General features: G+C 37.9%; 1 protein-coding gene across 5 annotated transcripts in view; it reads left to right on the top strand.

Annotated features, from left to right (window-relative positions):
• The first annotated feature begins 11,934 nt into the window (after nucleotides 1-11,934).
• trps1 (trichorhinophalangeal syndrome I) overlaps nucleotides 11,935-25,307 on the top strand; it is a 118,413-nt gene continuing 105,040 nt past the window's right edge. Inside the window, exon 1 of one of the 5 annotated variants that reach the window (XM_044171382.1) lies at nucleotides 11,935-12,360. The gene's annotated coding sequence lies outside the window, so the exon portion shown is untranslated. Of the gene's footprint in view, nucleotides 12,361-12,385; nucleotides 12,896-25,307 lie in introns of those variants that run through there. The other 4 variants (XM_044171384.1, XM_044171380.1, XM_044171381.1 and 1 more) reach the window with 4 other exon arrangements.

Raw genomic sequence — 25,307 nt, forward strand, 5'->3', positions numbered from 1 at the left:
TAAGGTGAAACGTGACCTCACTAATCATCCCCATAGACTTAAAAGGTTGTTCATTATTGGGGGAAAACAGCAGTTCTGGTCACTAAATTCATTCAGTTACAATGGCTTACAAGAGTGGCAAGAGTGAAAAGATGACTGTTTGGTAAATACTGGGCAAACATTTTAATACTTTTTTTTTTTTGCTGTGAAATTGGATCACCAATGAAATATCATTTTAGCCACTGTGAACCTGATGACAACTGCCACTCTCCACAAAAGAGCAGGTGACAACCTTTTTATAGCCACCTTGTCTCATCATGTCTACACAGGGTTGAATGTTTGACTCAATCAATTTTGGGTGGAGTATCACTTAAATTACGTTGTGGGCTTGTCCACGCTGGAAGGGGCCACTCCTCCCTTTATTGTTGTTGGCCATTTTCTTGGAAAACAAACGATGAGTCAGCTCACGATAATCTTTTATTTGACTGACTGGTCATTTGGGGTGTGATTCAAAACAAGAGACAGAAACACACCTCATCCACTGAAACACATATTGTGAGTCACATTGTGTATTTGCGTCTCCTGAGTATCTAGACAACAATGTACCTGTTTGTTCACTGTTCTAAATAACTGCTTTTAAAAGATGCTAATAAAATACTACTATGTGATACTGATACAAATACTGCGTGAACATACTGTACATTGACAGAAATAAATTACAAATATCGAAAGAGAAAGAAGGAAATATGTTTGATAGAAAATATCTTTTATTTATTATTACGATCAACACATACAGTATTTTATAAAAACACATTTCTGTGGCAGCAAAACCACATAGGATGCTCTCCTTAAAAGAATAAAGCTCTTGAAATGCCTTTAAAAGACACAGGGGCTAACATTTCACCTACCTTGGGTGTGATTTCCTCTTTAACAACCTCTCACACTACACAGTCATTGATAGAAGCCATTCTGAGTGTGGGCAGGCTCGCCATGTTAACCTCCGGGACAATGTTGGGTTCCATCAGGGCATTGGTCTCACTATCAACCGAATCATTTTGTAGGAGCTGGACCCCCTGCAGCACAGATGAATCCGCTCTCTTGGCCACTTCCATTTCCAGTGTTATGCTGACCCCAGGAATAAAATACAAATGTTTTTCTTCCTTTCATCTGCACCGGAGGAGGGCTCATCTGTGATGCTGTGAAAACCTTTCAGTGAGTGGTGAATATCTCAAGATCTACCTTAAAAGCACATGGTAGGGCCCAAAGTAACACATTGTAACTGTACTGTAATCATAGGCATCATCCTTTAACAGTGCTGTAAAGGCTTTGTGAGTCCTTTCTGCATCTCTCTGCACTGAAATTGGCAAGTATTTGAATATACACCCAATCAGGATGATGGCATTTAACATGCTCTTTATTTGAATGAGGACAGCAGCAACACCACAGTCTTCACTAGAAGAATGAAAAGATAACTCATTACAGGGCTGCACCTCCCGCTAAGTACAATGCATAAAGTATGATGCAACTGTAATTATATTTCTCACATAAGCTTTGCCATCTTACAGAGCTCACTTTGCTGCTGTGACACTGACATGATAACATGTTAGATCACATTGTAATATATCAAGCATAATGTCAGCTAGTGTCTATGCTTATTTATTTTTATTTATTTTTTGGTAAATGAATAAACATTCCTGTATATGTGTCAGATTTTGCCAAAAGACTATTTGCATTAGATGCATATGTAGTGCATCCAGCTTTCATGCCAGAGACAGGAGTTTTGCACCCTGTCACAGACCCATAATTTGGGCTTGTTTTGTTTTTTTTTACAATAAAACAAAACAAGATCTTTACCTAACTACATGAAGAGCACAGTACTGTACTTCCTGAATTGGGCATAAATTCTGTACTCCATGGGTCGCCCCTGTGGCTTGGGGGTTAAGGAGTCGACCAGCAGTGGAAGAAGTATTCAGATTGTTTACTTAAGTAAAAGTAGCAATTCAACGGTGTTCGGATATTCAAGTACAAGTAAAAGTTCTGCATTAAAAATCTTACTTAGTATTATCTGCTAAATGTACTTGAGTAAAAAAGTACTCATAATGCATCAGAGTGTAGATATTGTACTCAAGTAGAGTACAACTACTCAAAATCATCACACTCAATGTACAGTACTTAAATGTTCCACCACTGGCACTAATCAGGAACCACAAAGGTCCAACACCTTTGTTTCATGTCATTCCCCATCTCTCCCCTCATTTCTCTGCTGTCAAACAGGCATATAAATGCTCAAAAAATACTTCAAATGCGCTCTGCATAATTGTCCAATATACAATCATACTCAATGGGTTGGTATTGGAGTCATCCTTCAGCACAAAATTTATGTCTCAACCTCTTGGAGAATGTTCACATCCTCCAAAAGATTTGGTGTAACTGCAGTGCAGACACTAATCACTGGCTGCCATTACCTCAGGGTCTGTTCCCAACAGAACAGCAACATGTTTTCCCTCCTCGATCATCTAAATTTCTCGTTGGAGCTTCATCAACCAAGATAGACACTATGCAGTGATTTCTTGGCTGAGGGAAGAAAGACCATCACTTTTAGTATAGTCTAATTTTACTGTAGCTCAAGCTCTGTGTTCACAGATGATATAATCTCATCAGAAAGAGCCTCCTTCACTTGAGGTCAGTTGGCATCAAGATAGAGATCCCTTTGCATCTTCCATAGAAGGTCAAACACATCAGAGGTGACAACTCTGATTTTGAGAGACTCCTTAGTTGTTATCCTCCATATCTTGCTGACTTGCTGACTTTATGGCAAATTCAGCTGCAATGTCAAAGCTCTTAGGTTTTCATTTGCATGTTTTTTTCTAACACACTGGCGGATTTCATCCCTGCAGGGGTAAAAAAAAGACCAAAAGAAAGACATTAAACACATAATGCCTTTCTTTTCTGTGGTGATAAGGCACAATTACATTGTAACCATGGGGTTTTGGCTCATTCTTTCCATTGATCGTGATGGTTGTGGTCTTGATCCTGGCTACAATCTCTTAGCTAGACCACCACAGGGAATAGTCATAATTTTTTAAAACTCTATGACTTGTGTGTCCAATCCATCTTGCAGATAAAGCACTTGGCAAAAATTGAACATGAAAGTGAATCTTGCCTTGTGACAGCCTGGTAAAAAAAAACAAAACAGTTGTTTAGCTGGACTTTCCAATCCCTCTATTTCTCTTTGTAATGAAGGAATTTATGATGAATACAGTGAAGTTTTTCTGTCTTGAAACAACACTGTCACTTAACTCTTGATTGATTTATATTGAAATTATTATTTCAGTATGTTATAGTTTTTCTCCATTGGTTTGGCTCATTTCTTGAAACAGAAATTACATTCTCAAAACTACATGGACAAACCTCTAAACCACTTGGCAATTGTTCACAACAGAATTGAATTTCTCATTCATTTTGCAAATTGCAAATGTCTAAGTACATGTCTCAATGTCTCAGTACATTTTTGCGAATGATTAAGTACAGGTAGCCTACATTTAGCACAATTTCCAAGTCAATAGATCTTGTTGATCTAAACTGATTGTCGATTCTCAGTCTAATGATTGTTTGCTCCAAAATGTGTCAGCGTCATTTCATTGTATAAGTCATCACATGCATAATAGTTTGTTCAATTGTCAAAATTACTCAAGAACATAATACCATGAATACCATATATGAATCCTTGGAACATTTGATAAATTATTACAGCAATTGACAGTCTGGTGAAACTAGAACTTGACTAATGAAGGAGGAGTTTCACACATCTCAGATGACCAAAAACAGTATGTTTAGTTACCTGACAGGTGCTGTCCATGACTGTGAATGCTGCCAAACATGTATGTAAAGAGCTTGACCATGCAGGACCAGTACAGTTTCTGAAAACAGGTATGTTGTCAGTCATTGATGGAATTATATGTTGTATAGGACACTGTGCATAGACCAAGAAATATATTTATTTTCACATTTACCTATTCCTATTATGATACTAAAAATGACTAGAAAAACATTGGAGAAAATAAACTATGGAATAGTTTATTTTCTACAGTATTGATGATACAGTTTACAGTAGTATTCCAGTCACTGTGCAGTGATGCATTAGAATTGTGGTAAAGTTACTGTAAGTAAAACAACAATACAATTGCATAGGTAACTCAAACTTCTTAGTGAACAACAAGAACAAGAGATCTGTAACATGGTGATGGCAAATAATGCCATCACATTGAGAGAGATCCGCGCTGCAATCCTACAAGACAATGCCATATTCCAAAATGTCAACTTTATAAGCATCTCCACAATAGACCGGATATTGAAAAAGCATGAGATGACAATGAAGCAAATTTACAGGGTACCATTTGAGAGGAACTCTGATAGAGTGAAAGAGCTGCGGTACCAGTATGTACAAGTAAGTCGGTTACTGGTTGTCCATCATTATAACCTTTTTACAATTAAGCAGTGTTTCCCAAACTTTTTCGGCTCCAGTACCCACTTTACCTGATTTGTGTATCTAGGTAATCCCGGTATGAAAGTACTTGACTTATCTGACTTCAACATTTTGCCTAAAAACGGCAGCTTACTGTATGATGCAATTATCATTTTAATCCTTATTTTGAAGAATATAACATACAATAAGAAAAAGGTGCCTCCCATGTAAATCTATCTAATACTGTGGGTTTTACTGTAACATTTCAGTAAGTCTAGTCATTGATGATTTCCCCCCTCCCCTTTCAGTCAAATACCCCCTGTAGTACCTCTGCATAGGGGTACAAGTACCCCAGGTTTGGAACCACTGGAGTAGTGGCCAGTAGTATATTGAACTTGTGGAAAACATAGAACATTCCTGTGTAATTGTCTGTAACTGTAGTGTATGACGCGTCTGTATGACTGATTTCATGTTTTCTTTTTTTACACCATTGTAGAGAATAATGACATTGGAAGGAAACAAGACCCCTCACATCCTCGTGTTTGTGGATGAAGCTGGCTTCAACCTGGCCAAGGGCCGAAGACGTGGCCGTAATATTATTGGCGGCTACTCTTACCCTAAAATCATATTTCTTTTTTTCAGTTTTATTTACACCATTGTATTCTGTTAGCTAGACAAAAAAACAGTACAGTAACCATTGTGCCATAGTGACAAAACATCTAAACATTTTGACTTGCAGTGCTTACACAATGCCAAAGGGACAAGCCTTTTGGGGGCACTGACTGTTTAAATGAGAAGGAAATTTAGTTTTGACACATGAGTAAAATGTTTTAGGAGAGGTATGAGCTTTTGCAGGTGAACCATGGTGTTGTGCCAAACCATCCACATTATTTTGACAAAAGCACCAAGAATGTTGTGAATGTCCGGTCTGTTTTGAGAAATGAGCCAAAGCAATTGAGAAGGATCTTTGCCATTTCTGTGGCACTGACTCTTTATATGGAAAAGGAATTTAGTTTTGAACCATGAGTGAACAGTTTTGGTAGAGATATGAGCTTTTCCAACTGAGCTATAGTGTTGTGCTGAACTGTAAGACTGTTTTGCCAAATTATCTTAGAGTTTTGAGAATGTAATTTCTGTTTCAAAAAATGAGCCAAACCAATGGAGAAAAATTGTAATATTTGAATAAACAGAGAGAGTATCAAATAAAGGGGAGATTATGCCACCTATATATATATATATTGGCACAGTTGTCTAAAAACCTTGTATCGCTACTTCTAATGATTTTAATGCTTTGGGTATGACTTGTTAAAGAACATTTTTAACCACACAGCACATAAAACCCGAAAAAGTTCCTATTGGTGTATTTCTTAAACTTTTACTTAAATATTTTCCCATCATTATTCGGCTTGCGGTTTTCTGTTGCCAAGGTTGGAAATTAATATCATTGTTATAATTAGGTAATAAAGTCTTGAATAAACAGTGGATTTCAATAGTGGGAATCTAAGGGTCATGGGTATGAATAAGTTATAATAAGTTAAAAAAAATAATGTACCTTGGCAGACAGAAGTATGAGTTGGTTAAATGTTTGACAACAAACAATGAAGCTAATGTGGAAAATAGAAAAAGTGGGTGGTGTGTCCTGGTGACTCAGTGGCCTATAAGGTACTGACCATGTAAAAACAATGTCCTAATTTTGAGTCCAACCTGACAACTTTGGTATTTAGTCTTTCCTGTTGGTGGATACTTCAACATGTCTAATAAAAGCAAAATGCTCAGACATATTTAAAAATGAAAATGGAAGAAGATGTTTTGAAAAACACTCCAAATCACCAGGCAGTTGCAGAAGAAAAGTGGCTGAAGGAACCTCTTTGTCTAAGTAATTGCTTGTCCACAAGACAGGCGTCTGCCAGTGAGCCACACTGACCAACTGGAAAAAATCAGCAAGCTGCCTCCAGACAAACTGGTGTGGAAAGAGAAAAAACAGATAAGTTAACAAAGTAAGAAACCAAGCACAGCGTGGTAGACTCTGGTTTAAGACAGACAGACAGATAGATAGATAGATAGATAGATAGATAGATAGATAGATAGATAGATAGATAGATAGATAGATAGATAGATAGATAGATAGATAGATAGATAGATAGATAGATAGATAGATAGATAGATAGATAGATAGATAGATAGATAGATAGATAGATAGATAGATAGATAGATAGATAGATAGATAGATAGATAGATAGATAAGAGAGTTAACAGAAACAAAGACAGTAAGGCGCTAAAACCAAAAAGCACCATATATTACATATAAAATGCTTGCGAGGTATTTATTGTTTGATATAGAGAAGATTATACCAACTCATTTAACACCTGAGAGCTGACTTTTACTGACACTGTTATGTACAGTATCAGTCTGTCTGTTAGCCAGTCTAGCTACGTGTCTATGTCTTTCTCTCCATTTGAATTATGTATTATTAGTATCAAAGGACATATATAAAGGAGCATTAAGTATCAAATTCCAAAAGGACGGTCACACTGGACCGTTAAACACACGGGGGACAAACTTGAAGTCTGTCACTGCAGTTTCATTTAAGTTTTACTGGTCTTCTGTGGAGAGGGTCATAATTTTACATAGTATAACAGGAAAACAGTGCATGCCTTTTGATGGATATTTTACTGTCTGTTGCCTCATTTATTTAATTAAACTGACAGGGCAGTCCACACGTCCAGCAGATTTTCTTAGTTTTTAAGATAACAGCAGCAGGCAGGAAGAGAGTCTATACTTGATTCTTCTTCTTGAATACCGTGGTTGTTTTTCAGACCATCTGCTACTTATATCAAGAAAGTTCCACAGACACTTTCGCATACTTCTTGTATTTTGTACATATGTGTTGTATGCTGTTGTATAAACTGTTTTTCAAGCCTTTGCTCAGTTTGAAGGTTTGTGTGCAAACTCAAGAAACAAAAAGTATTTCATGCTTACGGAATAAAGAAATGCAATTCTCTATATATGCTGACTCAAAAGCTCTTGTTCTCACAGGGATTATGCATATTGCTGATTACTGGGGTATGGTTTGTTGTTGTGTATTTACACACTTATCCATCGTCCTCTTTGTATTTTCTGATTAAGGTCGGCTACATCCAATGCTTGGCAATAAAGATGAAAACTGCATTGATGTAAGGCTGCGGAGGACTCTCTCTGTTTGTTTTTCAGACATTTTCTTTTCAGTTGACCCTGTTATTAGCAAAATATATGCAGTGTTTTGTGCAGCTGTGAATGCTGAACATCATTTCACCTGACATATGAGCCTTAAGGGGCCATACTTGTGTGTTTGCATGTTGTAGTCCATTTAGTACAAACCATTTTACTACAACAACCATATTAGGAATTTTATCACTTTTCCTCCTCGGACCCCTTTGTTCCTGTCAAGTATCAATCTTAAACATGTCAATCCTGGACCGGACACCCTGAACATGTCTCCAAAGCCCATGATCATTCATTTCATTCACTATTATTTGCAACATTGTGTTTTTGCAGGACTTCCTAATTTACGTTTGTAGGAAGTGTTGCATTATGCAATAATAAAAATAGTACCTAATGTTGCATGGACTTCGACCAGTATTTCAGTTTACTGAAATGGAATCAGCCCTTTTCAAAAAATATTATTTCTAGGATTTGAAAAAAACCCCCATTGTGTTAGTTTAATTAATCTTATGGGAATTTTAAGACCAATGCAAAGCCATGGTCTGCAGGGTAGAATACGAATGAACTGATCTGACATTTTCTCTCCTGATACTAATTCAGATACCTCAATTCAGGGTACCTGCCGATAGCAAGTACAGATCAGATCAGTACACCCGTAATTAAGAAGCAGTAAAGATGGAGCAGGAGGAGTGACAAAATTCCTTGTTACCATTTTGAACATTTGAAAAATCTGCACTGTATGAGCACACATCTTTATGACTACATGAGGGCCATAGACAGAGACAGCAGATCAAGGAGAGAGAAGTAATAGAGGGATGTGATAAATATGCCTTGAAAGAATCCAAAACATATTAAAGAGGCGCAGAAAAAATAGGGCTGTGACAACATTACTCAACCAACAATTCAAACACAGCAATGATAGTGACAACACGAAACAAAAGAAAGTTTAGTGGGTACCCTAAGCAGTACAAAACAAGACAGACAGTGTCTGTGACAAATAAACAGTCTAGCCAGTGTGATCACAGGTAGATGTGTCATCACAAGCAACATTGTTGTACTATATTGTACATTAACTTATATACCCCATATTGTTGAGTGCAGGAAACAAAATATGAAGATTTTCTTTTCCAACAGGGCAACATTAGTTGCAAATGAGAAGAGAAAACTATTGGACAGAGGCACACAATCTCTTTCTTGAAGAAAGAGTTGAAGAAATGAAGAAAATAATGAAGGAAGGCAAGAAATGGGAAATTTCAAAAAGAAATCAATGGGGGGTTTATGTACAAGACTTGCAGCAGGTGGCAGGTGTATTATTTCTTCAGTGTGACTTTTTCTCTGTGGTCTGTCCAAAGCCTGCACCACTCAGGAGGTGGTGGATCCAGCAGTGTGTATGCTTGGAGACTGCGGTATTGCCTTTGTTAGCAAAAAAATCTTACCTTTGGCTTTTGAAGGGCAGTGTTTGAAAAAGAAAATACAAAGTTCACAGTGGCTTCCTCCCCGTGGGGCAATGGGAAAAGGACTGTGAAGGGAAGTGTGAGAGACTTAGGTAACAGCCTGGTTTTCATACCAAGCTAACGAGAGCATGTTTTTTATTTATGTCGCTCAGTCTCCCCCGCAACATTTCTATAAAGTATTCTTTGATTATTTTTGCATTACGGCCACCATAAAAAATCTGAAGGCCTGACTGAATACGCAATAGCATTTCTATTTCACTAACATCCATCTCGTCTTTATGTTGCTTGGTTTCCATTTGACCCACCCACATTAAACATCTGCATGCACTCGTGACACTGTAAGATGGCCTGAATAAAAGCACCCATTAAATGAGATCATATTTGACTACAAGTTCTGCAATCTGTCTCTCCTGTGTTCAACAAGGATCCATCAAGAGGTCACATGATCACACCTGAGGCAGGGAGAACGACACAAGCACTCCTGCTGGAAAGCAAACACCCAACTCAGGTGCAATCACTTCACCTTAACGAGAGGCTTCATATATGCTGCCTGTAAGTGAATTTCTTCATCTAATATATAATTATCGCACACAGTTTCTGTTTAGATATTTGATTTAATGTTAATAATTTCGTTCTCTCTTTGCAGAGCTTAAACCACACACACAGAGACGTATAAAGACATGTACAAAGAAATGACAGTAAAATAAAACTGCTCTGCCCTTTGAACTTGGACTTGTGCTTCATCTGTGGGTCTCTCAAACACACTTCAGCCTCCCCACTAGCCATGACGTTTAGAACCTAACTAGGAAAACATCAAATCAGGAATAATTTACAAGAAGACAATAGAAGCTGATATTGATAGAGTTGTTACATTACATATACCACATCCACAGAGCTTCCCAGTAGATGCTATAGCTGCCAGACTAGGTAAATTATCATCTTATAAATCCATTAACTGATTGAGATTTTGATCATGCTGGCCCAGGTTTCATTTGCCCTCTGGTTAAATAGGTTGCGATACCAGATAAGTTATTAATATGTATGCACCTCTGATCTTACTCTCTGTAGGAGAGACCACATCAAATTTGGTTAAATGCATTTAAAAAAAATTATGTTGCCTAAGGTTTTGATGTAAGATATGAGTTTGGACCTGCTATGAGAGCTTAACTGAGTTTCCATGTATTTTGAGGCTGTAAAAGATTGATTTACATTTTAAATGCTTGTGAACACTGTAATAAAATATTTGCATATGGTTTATTTTAGGGGTTTAAAGAGTCTTCTTAAATTCTACCAGTAAAACTGTCCAAAAGCTTAGTGCATATATACTGTATCGTAAATGGTAGAAAACTGTAGATAGTTAAATATCAAATAAATAAAAACTACCTTGTCTGTGTTTGTTCAGTTAAGTAATATAAGTTTATATGAAGCATCACTGTCTGTTTTATTTGTCCCATTCTCCTTAAACTTGGTGTGCTGTAATAATAAGATTAGTCCACATCAGAACTCCATAAGATATTATATAATCCTTTGTAATCACATGTAATTAAACAATCTGAAGGGGCCATTCTCCAGAATGGGGCTCTTTAGTTGTGATATTTCATTACATTTTGCTGCTAATACTTCTGTACAATTGAATGCAGGAATTGTATTTGTAATGGAGTATTTTAACATTGTATTACTGCTACTTTTACTTAAGTAAAGAATGTAAATGCTACTTCCACCAGTGTTAATAGATTGAGTCAAAGTGTGTTTCATTGAAGACTTAAAGCTACCTTGTGGAGTTTTTGACCACTAGTGGTGCTGTAGAGCAATGTTTGGATGATTGGTTCCAAATATTGTTTATATCTCAAGCTGTAACAGAGCTTCTGGTGTTTATATTTCCTGGTGCACACATGAATGCTACAATCTTAGAGTGAAGTCATATACATGTATTTTGATGGCAGCGCATGCTAATGCGTATCAACAGTTGTTGGTGGTAATGCAACATAAAGCAGTAGAGCACCGATAAAAGAGAAGAACACAAAGTGATGAAAACAATGTCGGTTTTTAAAATATTCAAAAAGTCTTTGCAAATGTTTTATAATGTAGAAAGTGCATTTAAAGGGATAGTTTGGGTTTTTTGAAGTGGGGTTGTATGAGGTACTTATAATACTCTAAGTGTACGTTACAAAAGAAAAATTCTCACTGCTTTACCGTGCTGTCAGACAGCCCTTTCCTTTGGAAATACATTTTTGTAACTGCGGGACTTCCATAGTCCTTTGACATTTGACATAGCCTGTTAATTGTGAAAATAAGCGAGATTACAGCGTTTGTCAGTGAAGACAAGAGTCAGTGTTCTTGATTTTAGTGGATTAGTTGATTTGGTTTAATAACTGGTAAAATAATGTGATTCTGAGAGTGTGTCACTTTAAGAGTCAGTGTTCTTGATTTGGGATGAGTGGTTGATTTGGTTTAGTATTAACTGTGTAAATAAGCGAGATTACAGTGTTTGTCACTTTAAGAGTCAGTGTTCTTGATTTTGGATGAGTGGTTGATTTGGTTTGGTATTAACTGTGTAAATATGCGATATTACAGCGTTTGTCACTTTAAGAGTCAGTGTTCTTGATTTTATATAAGTAGTTGATTTGGTTCAATAACTGTTTAAAAAAGTGATTCTGAGTGTGTGTCACTTTAAGAGTCAGTGTTCTTGATTTTGGATGAGTGTTTGATTTGGTTTAGTATTAACTGTAAATAAGTGAGATTACAGTGTGTGTCACTTTAAGAGTCAGTCTTCGGGTGGCTTCTTGATATTAATAGAGCTGCTGTGTCTTCCTCCTCTGACGTAATGTCCACAGCCTACAGAGAGACAGGCAGAGGTCCTGTCACAGCAAAGCGATAACACTAGTCTGAACAAAAAAATAACAGATAACGAGCTGCTCTGCTTTGGTTTGCTGTGGCCAGCAAATCCGGGCTCTGAGCGGCTGAATAACATACTTATAACATCGGAATATTACAATACCAGAGCCAACCTAACTCACTAATCAGTCGCTATCAGTGTTGCCGTGAAGCCTTAACTATCTCTCTTTCCCTCTCAGACCAAAGAAAAAAAGAGACAGCCAAGACACAGTCACCCCGTCCGACATCATCAACAAACAAAAACCCCACAAAGAGACGAACCAGCCAGCCAGCCAACCAGCCAGCCAGCCAGCCACCATCTTAACAGGCTGCTGAAAGAGACACACACTGAGAGAAAAGGGGCTAATGCTTATTTTGATCAACAGGTAAGCAGCACCAAAAGAAACACTACCACCACAAATGCACACCATGCATACAGCCCTCTCTAGTAGGTGGTGCAGTGACATTGTAAACGGCAAAAAAAAAAATACAAAAAAAAATGCATCGGCGATGCACGGTTGGAGTTGTAGATGACGAAATGCATGCTGTTGGACAAGTGGGGAAATTATATTTGTTCGTCTTAAAAGGGCTATCAACGGTGCGATTAGGAGACAAAATATTGCTCTGTTAGCCGTTAGTAGTTTTACGACGGGCAGCAGTCGGTTTGCGTCTTATGTAACTAACGGCCTGAGCAGCGTCGGTAAGGAAAGAGGGATCTGCTGAATGAGAGAGAGGAAAAGAGCAGCACCGCTTTGAATTCACATGGCAATTTACATTTAGGTTAGGACACCCAAACGCTACACAAATACAAATTGGGGGGCTACCGGGGACGGCTACTGCTTTGATTTGAGACTGAGTTTGAAGCCAACAGCAAGGGGACGTGGAGTGACTTAGTCGCCTCAAGTAGGTTTGTGGTTTTTTGTAAGTTTTGTTTCTTGTTTTTTTGACATTCATTTACGATAAGTGGCATCCTGACTGAGTTGCTAGAAGCCGGCGACTTTGAGTGATTTTGTCACTACAAAGTAGCTCTTGTGTAACTACTATGTGGTACTTTGTTTTGTTATTTTCATTGATAACTTTTTCATTACTATTCTCACTGCAAACTTGATACTCAAGTTCAGATTTCTTGGTCCTCCGAGTGACGCACGTCGTAGAGAAAAAGGGGAAAGAGGTTTGTGCTGAAAGATGAACACTGTTAGATGCTTGTAGTCTACTGGAATTAAAGTGGAAAAGTATTGCAACTTTAGATCAAAGAGATTGTGTTTATCAAGTGGTTTACAGCCGATATGGCGCTGTTTTTGCATCTCTTTCATTGTTAGGAAGCTAGAGAGCGCATGGTGGATGGGAATTGTCGTAAAAGATCAGCAAACATCCTGTTTTATCAACTTAAAAGAAGAAGAACAAGTACTTATTGGGTCAGATGTCGCGCATTTTTATTTGTCGTTGTTAAACTTTTCATGAGTGATGCCGGGAAGCCTGAGTTGCATTTCCACTCAACTTTGAAAAAGTTGCCCCCCCTGTCGTAATAAACTGTGATGTTCCTTTGAGATAAGGGAGCTGGGTAGGCATGACAACTCTGTGGGGAGAGCAGAGTATGTGAAGCCAGTACAATGAGGCACACACTGCAAGGAAGCTTTTTACATAGTCCTTCACAGTTTTCCAAATCTGGCCCCCCTAAGAACTGCTTATGTGTGGACCGACTTTTATTCAACAGATAACCTCAGTAATTTTATAAAAGCAGAGCAGGCCTGTGGGACTTTACTCTGACCCCACACTTGCTCACTGTTGTTTGAAAAGCTGACAGTTTGTATTTTATCAAGTGAATAATTAAATAATTTATTCACTGGATAATCTTGTGAAGTTGCAAAACTTTTGCTGGCTATTTCTACAGTCCTTTAAATAAAAAGCAATGTCTGTCTACGTCTTTAGCTTCACAGCATTTCGGTGTCAAGCAGAAATTTAGATAAACTGTTACACCCACTTTTGAAAAAAAGTCCACGTTAAAACGGATATCTTAAACACTTCCAATATTTCCTTAAAAGTTTTCAGTAACAAAAAATTCTCTGACAACTTTTGCAAGTTCTGTACTCTCGGCCACAGCAGTAGGGAAAGGTTAACACTCTCTTCAATTCATAAAACTGCGGGGATCACTTCAGGGAAAAATACAAATGAACAAAATGATTTATGAAACTTTTAAGGATAACTTTGCTTTGCAGTTTTACAAACAGCGTGATAACACAGCTCTAATTCTGAAGCTATAAATGTTGAGTATTTGTTTAGACTTTTTAGACAGCAATGGAAGCCACACATCTTCTGGCAAATTCTGGACAAATGGTTGATTTTATTACCTTTTTGAAAACAAAAGACTTTACAAAGTCACACAAATGTTGTCAAAGTTGAATCAAGTTACTGAAGTTGTATAATAGAAGCTCTGAATATTTCTGTCTCCGTTAAAGTTCAGTATCCAGTAGATTTATGTGACGTACAGCTCCATGTGTAACTTTTTCTAACAGCGCTTTAACGTCTGCTTTCTAACGCTTTGCGTGCATTATGGTGACATATCTTTTAATAGTTCCACAAATTCCTATAGATGTTGAAGTTGAAGTTTTTCTATTGCTTTTTTATTTTTTGTAACCTGACTCGGATCTTTTCGATTCAGTAGTTTGATACTCATAATGGCACCTCAAGGCACTTTGTAAGTAAATCAGGATCAAGTGCTTTTAACTGACATCATCTTTTAATGTAGTTGGCAATATTTTTCACACAGCTGTCCTGTCATGTCCATCTTGCCCTTAATGTTTTCTGCTTGTTTCCACACACTTAGATCCGACCCACTCCAGTGTCGTGTATAGTCGCTTTTAGCTTTGAATAGTTGTATGTCCAAATAATTTGTTCTTATATCCACAGATATCATGCATGTTATATGCCTTTGTTGAACTTTTACAAACAGTTAACAAGTTCCTTTTAAAAATGTGTAAAAACATTTGATCTAGCAATGTAGCAATCTAGCTCTATAACTTTTTAAAACGTTCCTCTTTCCAGACACTGGATATTATTGTATCTTACGGCCTTGTTCGTAGCTGCTATTAAACGTCAAAACAGTTGACGACTTCCTAAAGAGAACCTCTGCTTGTAAAACTCTTTCTCGGGTGTGTGTGTGTGTGTGTGTGTGTGAGAAAGACAGAGTGGGAGAGAGCACAGCACTTTTTCCTGTGTGTGTGTGTGTGTGTCTGTATGTGCTGTGGAGACAGCCAGGGCTTACTCATATGGCTGCAATATGTGAAGTCTCTGCGGTGGAACTGGGAAGAGAGAAAGTTTTGAGAGAGAAAGACAGAAACAGAGAGAGAGAGAACACATGGAGTGAGGGAAGTCAGAAATGTCCTGTTCAACTAGCTGGAATGTATCTCCTGTGTTTTATTGATGGTTTGATGTTCTGTAAGACATGAGGAACAACTGTAGTGATTTTGTGGGTTGCCATGCATTTTTCTTTGGTCGTTTCAAAGCAGTGCTGCGTTACAAGGGAAAAAGTTTGAGATGGAGTGTAAAAGGCCAGGCGGCATGATGTTATAGAGGAGGAAATGTTTGTTATGCACCATAGTTACCATACCATTTTTTCAAACTCTTTTAATTATAGCGGTCATAACTGATAATTATCAAGGTAGACAATAGTTTGCTTTTTGGAAAAATGCTGATATCGGTGTATTTAAGAAAGGCAAAGAAAGCAAGGAAAAAAATAGTGTTGACTTAGAATAGGAGCCATAGTGTATATGATATAAAGATAGGAACACAGACATTTTTGCAAATAGTGGGTCAAGACCTTACATGGTAAACTCTATACACCTCACCTACGCTAGATAAGAACCCATACATCAACGGAAAAAAAGTTGGAAAAGGACTGATAGAAGTTTGTAAATCTTATGCCAGACTTCTACTGTACCTCTTCTGCATGATACAGTAGAAGTTTTTTGAGCTAGGTGAGGTATTTTATTTGCCTTATATTACCTGCTAAAATCTGGTTAATGCAAGTAATAACTCCTGCCATAACCTCAGTCTCTCAGTCGCTGCTGCCTCTCTCCTCCTGGTCCGGACTGACGCGTGTCCTTTCTCAGAGCGCAGTGCCCTGTTTCACCTTGTTATAATGTATTTCAGTTAATCTTGGCTTGTTATTGCTGTTCTGTAAACTGGTTTTCTGTGGGTAGATGGCATATTAACATGCTAGCAAATTAGGTAATCCCATTCACAGAGCTGTTGCCCACTACAGATGAGTCTGTGGAAGTAAAAAACAGTTGTCTCTCTAATTTGAGGAGAGAACAGCCCTCTAAAATCAGTAGAGCTAAATATTTTGTAATGTTGAGACAGTTTAGGATTTAACTGTTAGTTACTGTTGTTTAAAACAGTTGGAGCAATTGTTTAAAACCTTTGATATTACTGTTTTATTTAAGTTTTGAGTTTTACTTCTGGCTTTTTCTTCTGTCAGCTGTATGGAGAGCCTTGCTCAAATAATCTAGCATAAGTGTTCACAGCTGACATTTACCTAACATCTCCATACCTCACCATTAAGCTCCTGTGTTAATAAAATCTCTATTCAGTCAGTCTTAGCAATAAAGCAGAATGTTTAAACATGAGAAGATCAGAAGCGATAGGATGTTTTTTTCCACCAGGTTTTTAAGTGTTTTTCTTCACGTGGACCCACGACTCCCATTTATTTCTAATATCTGATCTCATTTATTTATGAACGTGAACTGTCTTAACTCTTGCTGTTTCCAATAAGCAGGAAAAGATAGCATCTATTAGAGCAATCAGCCGTAATTCATCTCAACCCAGCTTGCAGTTCAGATAAAGGAAAACGTCCGTTTGTCACGGATAGTTTATTTAAAGAAAAAACCTTTTTGCAAGGCTTCTGGCTCTCTTGGCTCAAAGCTCTGTAGCTCGCACTTCTTTATTACCCAGTCTCTTGTTTTGCTCATATCCCAAGGACACAATTGTTTTTAACTTATTTAACTGTCTGGGCACATTGTTTTGGCTCTTTCATTGCTTTATATTAGCTGCTTGTAACGTTGGTGATACAGGGATTTGAGCTTATTCTCCTGTTGCATTTACTGGAAGTCACTCTGGAAAGGAGTGTCTGCTAAATGCCCAAAATGTCATCCCCACTCTGTCTGTGGTTAGTACAGCCTTGTTTAGGCTTGAGTTTGTCTCTAATGTCTTTGGTCTTATTTTAGACTTTTAAGTCTGTCTTTTAGACGGCCTGCTTCAGATAACGAGCACATGGTCTTGGTTTAGGGTGAAATGATTCTTTTTTTCCCCCCCGTTTCTTTAGTTTTTTTGTGGGACAGACAGATCCTAAATATGGGACAATTTTTCTCCCTTTGAACTGAGAGAGTAAATAATCCTTCTGTCACGATACAGTGGAGACTGATAAAGTGGTGGTGGAGCAGATTTAAGCGTCTACCAGTAGAAGGTGATGACACAGGCAGCAGTATGGTCTTGTGGTTTTAGAGGCTATGCTGTTACCAAAAGGTTGTATGTTCAAACCCCACAACACCTGCTTGCTCCTTGTAATTTATTTTCTATGAGTATCAGTTAAATCTGTAAAATATACAGTAGATGACATTGGTTCTAAATGGACATATGCTGCATTTTATGGTACCAGAAAGATTTGGAAACCATTCTTAATCGTCGCTCAACACAACTTTGGCTCCTGCCTCCTGAGCTAGTTAACGAAAGCTCACTTGTCTGAGAAACTTGGCTTGTTAGGTGATGTGTTATGAGTTGCGAGTTCTGACTGCTTTGACTCAACATTGTACTTAGCACACTCATGCTTCCTGTGCACCCAGACTTTCAGTTATCAATCACTGTTCATATGAGTTTTGACCTTGTGTAAAACACAAGTGGATGATTTGTTCCCAGGCTGTGTTCAATTAACTTTCAAATAAATCAATTGAAAATGAATCATTGCTCATTTGCTCAACCGTGAGCAAATCAACTGCCACTTCCAATACAAGAGTATTGTTGTATGGAAAGATTTTGTCACATTTACTACACACCAGTAGGTTTTCCGGACGTTCCATATGTGTGACAACTTCATGCTTTAATCATACAGCCACAAGTTACACATTTTCCACAACGTTGTGTACCTTTGAGTTTCTGCTCGTCTTCAGCTTCCACCTTTCTCCAAGCTATACTACAGGTGTTGTCCCACGTTTGAAGGGTTTCGCAAAGGAAAAAAAGAGAGCTCAAATGTTGATGACTGTATGTCATTAGGAGAAAAATGTAGCTTTCCTATAAACAGTTGTCAGTGACTATCTTGAAACAAAGTAGACAGAGTGTGTTTGGTCTTGGAAGTCTGATCAGAAGTGTGTGAATAAAACAAACTTACATGTGGTTTAAATGTTGGTGTCACAGAGATCTTAATAAGAAAAGTTTGGAAGCCCTGGGTTATTTGTATTAACTCTGCGTTAGAAGATGACAGTAAAAAGGTTTTATTTTGAGACTTTGTAAATATAGTCCGTCAGCCTATTTACACTCTGATGGTGCATTAAAAGTTAAAAGTAAATTTGATTTACGTTGTCCGCATTGTAGGTCTTGTTGTGATAGTAGTCAATAAAACCTTCCTCTTAATGGTTTCACATTTGAAAATGAAGCTCCACATTAAAAGGTAAAGTCCAATTGCAATAACTTGTGATGATAAATATTGAGCCAAAACATGCAGCAAAAATCATTAAAGGGGAATCAATTTCGGTATTGAGATGAGTTATTGGGGAATTGCCCTTTTTGAATTTTTAATCCTTGCATAATGAATGTGAATGAGATCCAATACTGCTATTTCTCATAGCAACAGTATTTTATGAGGTTGTGGTTAGTGAGGTGGACCAAATATACTTGCAGCTTTCACATCAGCACCTCATAGATACATTTATCATGTTACTTTTTTGACATTTGTGATTATTTCATATAATTAATACTCAGTATATACAGGGTAGCCAGAATTTTATATTTGTGTTATTTGCTTAGACTTCTGTTCTCCTTTATCACATTCTTGGTGGTGTCAGTATACACTTAACACAAACGAGCATATTAGAGCTTGTTCTGCTACATTCAGAAAAAGCCACTTGCTGTGATTTATCAGTTTACAGTGTAAAAAACTTCTTGAAATGACTTGAAAGGAGTCAAGAGATTATTTTTTACTTTTATTTCAGTACATACTGTGTTATGTAAAGCTTTTCTTGTTGTCAATTACAACAGGGACACCAACAGGGAGATAAGAAAGTGTATGTCAGGATATAAACTTCCTACAAACTTGTCACATATGCATCTATATATTTAGGATGACATTGTTAACGGTGTTTCACATTTGTTTTAACGCCTTTAGTGTTTGTATTAAGAAGTAAAAAAGGGAAAAGTATGTTAAAATGCATATGGCATACAAAGTGATTGGGAGAAATAAACTAGCCGTAGAAAGGAATAAATGGACAATATCTCTAAGTAATTCTGGTGTTCTTCTTTTTATAAGAGGTCACAACATAAATGAAGAGTTGGCAAATATTTTATATACATTCAAAAGCCAGTGCAGGCACACGCATTTATATACTTACTGTATAGAAATACTTACTGAGGTATATCAGACAGTATAGTATAACGAGGAGATAAAAAGAGATTATACAGAGAGTGATTGTGACATGCTCTACAAGCTGTAAAAAATGCATTAAAACTTGGGGTGTTGAGAGTACATTTGTATACTGTACTCAAGTGTTCCCGTGAACACGGCTCCATCTGTAATTTCTTACAGTTTTCACACAGCACCCAGCAGACAGACAGCGAAAATTATCTATGGAAAATGTGACAGTGGCATAAGTGGCATGAATTTGAATGTGATTTATGTTGTAAGCTTCTTTGTGTTGAAGCTGAAAAGGCTGTGTAACATGCAGATGGAGAGAGTACTGAACCATTTTCCTCAAGTGCTGTATGCTTAATTCAGCGAGACTTTTCTCAAGTAGAAGTGGCAGTTTTTTTTGGAAGCTACTTGGGTAAAAGTTGTCTCATTCCAAAATGAGGACACACAGGATTGATTTTGAATGAAAGAAAGCCATTTGATTTTATTCAAGTAGGAAAATTACTCACTCTGAATCAACACATCCACCTGTTGCTTAGTAGTAGAAAACTGTAAGATCAAGTATTTTACACTGTTACAGGTTTAGATTTGTATTTTATCATTAAGTTATAATATTTAGGACAGATACAGAAGAACTGTATGTCATATAATATCACCTTTCTTTAAGCTACTTTCAAGCCAAATCTGAGTTATGAGTTTTCTGCAGGATCACTATAGCATCATTTTTGATGTGGTTGTTGTCTGTTCATTTCAAGCCTCTGTAGTTCAGTATATTATTTTAATCTGGCATCGGTTCCTGCTCTTATAAAATCAGAACTGCACAACATGTCATGGTCAGCCTGCATTATTGGATTATTATCTTATCTCGAGACGGTTCAGCATTGTTGATAGATGCCTATCAGTTATTGTAACAGCCTATCAGCGTTTATCTCCTTCCGTTTAGGTCGAGTCTGTCTCATTCGCTGCTTGGTTATGATTGAACTGACTCACTGATTGTTTATTTCTGTACTGAAGGTTAACTGTCTGTTCTGTCAACAGTCAAACCAAGAACCTGCAATCACACATACACACACTTCAATTTCTTAGCTGACGAATTTGTTGCTTTCTCTGTCTATGTTTCACTTTTTCCTTTGCCTTTTTCCCTCACTGTTTCTTTATCTCTAAATCTCTGTCTCTTATTTTTACTGTAATGCAAGACAGGAAAGACAGTTACCGTCACTTGTGCTTGATCATACTGTAACCATTGCCAAAATACTTGATTTACTTGCTCAGAGATTGCAATTAACTTTCATTTCAAGTGTAAATACACACTGACATTTGTTTGCTATCGTGATCGTCCTCAGTCACAATAATATTTATTTCAAAATTTGATGTGGCAGTCTCTTCTGTGGCAAACATGCCTTTTCCCCAGCGCGTGCCTATAGCATTATCGCTAGCTACTACCTCTTTATTTCATGGATGGATGTGTTTGTGTGGGCTCGTGTTATGAGCACACAATATTAACCCTATCAACTATGACATGTTTTGACAATATTTTCTAAAATTGCCATTTTTATATGTGGATCTGTGTTTTCTGTATATGTGTTTATCTGCGTGTGTGATAGAGTGTGAAATGTGTTTCATTTCTGAAAGTGTAGCATTGTTAGAACTATATACCTGCTGAGGAAGGGGACTCATTTTTGCCGCTTTTAAAACTTTTGAGCTCTCTCTCTCTGCCACACTCTCTTGCACACACACACATACACACACTCACATGCACGTATAGCCCCATTAGTATTGTAGTCTGGGATCTGGCTAAAACATCTGGTGGCTGAGTAACTTTTCAAAGTAGTCTTTGTCCTCACTCTGTGTGCATGCATGCGTGTGTCTGTCAGCATGCAGTATGTGTGTGTGTGTGTATAATAAGGGGTAGACTTTTTATGGCGTCCCATTAAATTAAAACTATGATTTAAACGACTAACATGTACGTTCTTTTTTTCACTACGGCGAACAGCCACATCAGCCTCTGCAGACTTGTTTGCGTGTGCCTCTGGCTGTGTGGACTGTTTGGACTCTGTCTGTTTGGACTGTAGAAAAAACATTAAAATAAAGATTAAGCATGGATCTAGTAACTGTAACTCATGAATGGCCAGTCTGGCCTTTTGTGTTGTTTTATTCATGTAACCTTGGCTGGCTGCTCCAGAGAGTCAGCAGGAAGAAAGCACAGGGAGAAATGACACCCTTCCATCTTCCCTCTGGTTCAGCTTGACATTTCTGCCCAAATCTGAAAGAACCAGTGACATGTGGTTAGATAGCGCTAACTGTCTCACCTGTGCTCAGCAGGGTGGGGCTCTGCTGATTCTGTTAAATAATCCTGCAGTAGCAGCTTTGGGCTTGAGGGGGTACAGCCCTGCAGACAGTTTGAGCTGATGCCCTCAGGGCTTCGCTTCAAACCACATAAACTTTGAAAGAAGCTGGGATTCATCTTCTCTTACATCAGTTAAGAGTGCTTAATCGGCGCATTTAAAGGTGTAGCATCGTGTCCTGGTACAGAAACTTTAGTTCAATGTGTATCATATATAATGTAGGAAATTCTTTGATGTAAAATGAAACAGTTGACTTTGGGCAGTAAGCCACAGCCAGTTGGCTCAGGTAGATTTTTCTTTATTTTTCTCATATGAATTTCAGTGGCACTCTATCTGAAGTGTAATGCCAATGATAGGGTCGTCTCAGGTGCTGCGCAACACTGTTGAATGGTTTTGAATAGTGATCGGATCAAACTAGAGACCTAGAGATCAGTCCTGTGTTGAGCTGCAGTCATCATTGGACTAGCTCTGTGGGTGGTTACTTAAGATTATGTACTATTAGCACTATATTGTTTTACAAAAAAGGAATTACAGTGGATATTTTTCTTGTAGTATTGCAACTAGGGCTGGGCAATATCATCTGAAATCAATATCATGATTAATTGTCACATATATCTTGGTAACGATTAATGAAACAATATCTCATTTAGAGCTGCCGTGATAAGTCGATAATGGATTGAAAATTAATCAGCAACATCGGCATCGATAATCAGTTAACAGTTATTTTCTGGATTTCTTACTCTTCTATGATTGTAAACTAAATATCTTTGGGTGTTGGACTGTTGATCGGAGAAAAGGAAAAATGATTCTCTGCCCCCACAGTGGAGCTCTTATATTGAATCTTTGTGCTGAGCAATAAACAGAAAATCATGGATTGTTACTGAGTGGTATTTATTTAATATATTTAGGAGTTAAGAATACTTTTAGGTATTTGTTTGCAGGAGAATCAAAGTAAAATAGGTTTCAATTTCTCTGTAGGAATGAATTTATCAAACATACCAATGTGTCCGAAATTAGGTCGGTTAGAGAGTCATAATATTGGTTTCGGTAATTTTTCGATTAATTGCAACAATGAGGCTGTGCTCAAACCTAGTCTTCGCAGATTATTGTTTAAGGTAATACATCAAAACCACTTGTTTTTTAAATCACTATCCAAGTAGCCTGGCGTGATAACTTCCTCAGGACTCACCTTTGGGTCCTGAACCAGCATTTGAAGACCACAGAGATTCATGAAATTTGTTACCATCAGCATGTTCTCCTTATAGATAAATAATACATTTGAAAGTCAGCATGTTTTAAAAAAATCTCACTGAAAGGGGAAGTCTTCTGGTAGCATTGGTAATAGACTGTGTTCAACAGTCCAGCATTCCCCTTTAAAGGATCTGATAAGTGATATTTGTTGTGGTCAGCATGTTTTTGTACTTTTGTCTCTCACGAAAAAGACGTCTACTTGCTGATAAGTGTGTGTGTAACAGTGTGTTTTTGAAGTGTCTGCTGTGTATGTGAAGAAGTGGATGCATGGATAGATGGATGATGGAGGGAGGGTGGTGGTTCTTTTTTGAAATGGAAATTAAGGGGGCACACATCTGGGGGTCTTTGAGACTTTTGTGGGGGGAGACGAGACGGTGGGTGTCAGAGGCCCACAGTCAGAAGTGTGTATGTGTGTGATTAGTAGGGGGTGGGGGTTAGGGAAGAATGGATGAAAAAGAGGGAAGAGGACAGGGTAGTTTCTCATTTCTGGGGAGGTAGGAGGGAGGAGATAAGGGAAGTGGGATAAAGAGGGGTGTCTATGGTCAGTGTTTGCTTGTGGAGTGGAGAGAGAAAGAGAGAGAAACAGATGGATGGATAGATTAATGGATGTAGGGAGGGAAGGAGAAGTGAGACAAAGGATGAAGAAAGTTAAAACTAGGCTGTGATAAACATCAGTAGAGCTGGAAAAGGAAATGTTTAGAACAATAAGGTGGAAATAGAGTAAGAAAGGAAATAAAAGGAAGGAAGGAAGGATGGACAGAAGGACAGATGAGAAACTCATTTGCATAGACACAGGAGTGGGAGGAGGAAAAGTGGGGAGAGAAAAGGGGGCAAAAGATCACTAGCTATAGTCGAAAACTTTACGGCTGACAGTTAAATTTACTTCGGGCCTGTGTGTGAGTGTGGTTGAGTGGTTGTGTGTGTGTTGGGGTGGGTGGAAAAGCACAGCAGGGGGCATGGCGTTTGTTCTGCAACATGGCTTTTGGGCACACAAGTTGTCCTCTCACTTTTCTTTAGAGGCCTATGTCACCTAGATCTCTCTCTCTCTCTCTTTTGCTCTTTTAGACGAGTCAGGGAGTGAGTTAAATGATGAGATTAAATTCCCCTCTCATATAAAAATGTCAGTTTAGCATCAGAACTGCATTGGGTGGGAGGACGTCTGAGAAACCAGGACAGATTGACTGTAACTTTTGCAATCTTTTCAGTCGGCCACTCCCTCTGCTGTCTTGTGTTCTTTCAGTGTCTTGGACATCTACAACTTTTATACCTGTGTGAAACACAAGAAATGTGTGCTTTCTGATACTTAAGGTGCACTTTATGTGTCTTAACCAGATTTAAATAAAACCTCAGGGGATGTGTCTGTTGTGAGATAAGATAAAACAAGCGCTCCTCGTGTTTTTGTGTTTCAAATAATACAATTCTATTCAGGATTAGTTTAGCAAAGTGTGAAGTAGGGAAATACTCTGGATTTATCTTGCCTAGTACTTATAGCAAAGAATTGGAGTCATGTCTTGAAGGATAAGATAAAACAAGTGCTTCTTGCTTTGTTTTTCAGAATGTATTCCAGTAATAATGCACCGCAGGCCAACAACTTCCCTTAGACTATACATATGGGGTTATGAAGCAAAGTGTCTTGTAAGTGTTGTAAGGATGTAAAAAGTCTCTCCTGAATAATACTTAAGAATGAGGCTGCTTTGACAGCATTCAATTTTACAGATGAAAACAGAGGAGATGGGAGAGAAGAAAAACAGCATGTGGAGTGAGTAGTAACAGATTTTAGCAGATGAGTTAGCAGCAGTGGTTGAAAAGGGAAACACAAATGTCGGGTGCACCACAGTGTTAAACAGTGTAAAACTCACTGCAGATCATCATGCTAATGCATCAATCTGTTGAAGAGTCATTTATGGGTTGCTCTGCTTCCAAAATCTAGAGAAAATCCTTTTGAATACATTCAGTTTGAGGATGAGGGATGAAAATTTAGACAGGATCTGGAGTGATGAGGTCTGGAGCATACGGTTAAAGTTGGAGCAGTAGAATATTAGAAACACATTTCAGTATAACGCAGTCCAGTTAACACCACTACAAACTACAATCTCAATAATAAACATATAGTTGAACACCTCTC

This window comes from Siniperca chuatsi, linkage group LG17 (genome assembly GCF_020085105.1).
Source record: "Siniperca chuatsi isolate FFG_IHB_CAS linkage group LG17, ASM2008510v1, whole genome shotgun sequence".
Classification (NCBI taxonomy): Eukaryota; Metazoa; Chordata; class Actinopteri; order Centrarchiformes; family Sinipercidae; genus Siniperca; species Siniperca chuatsi.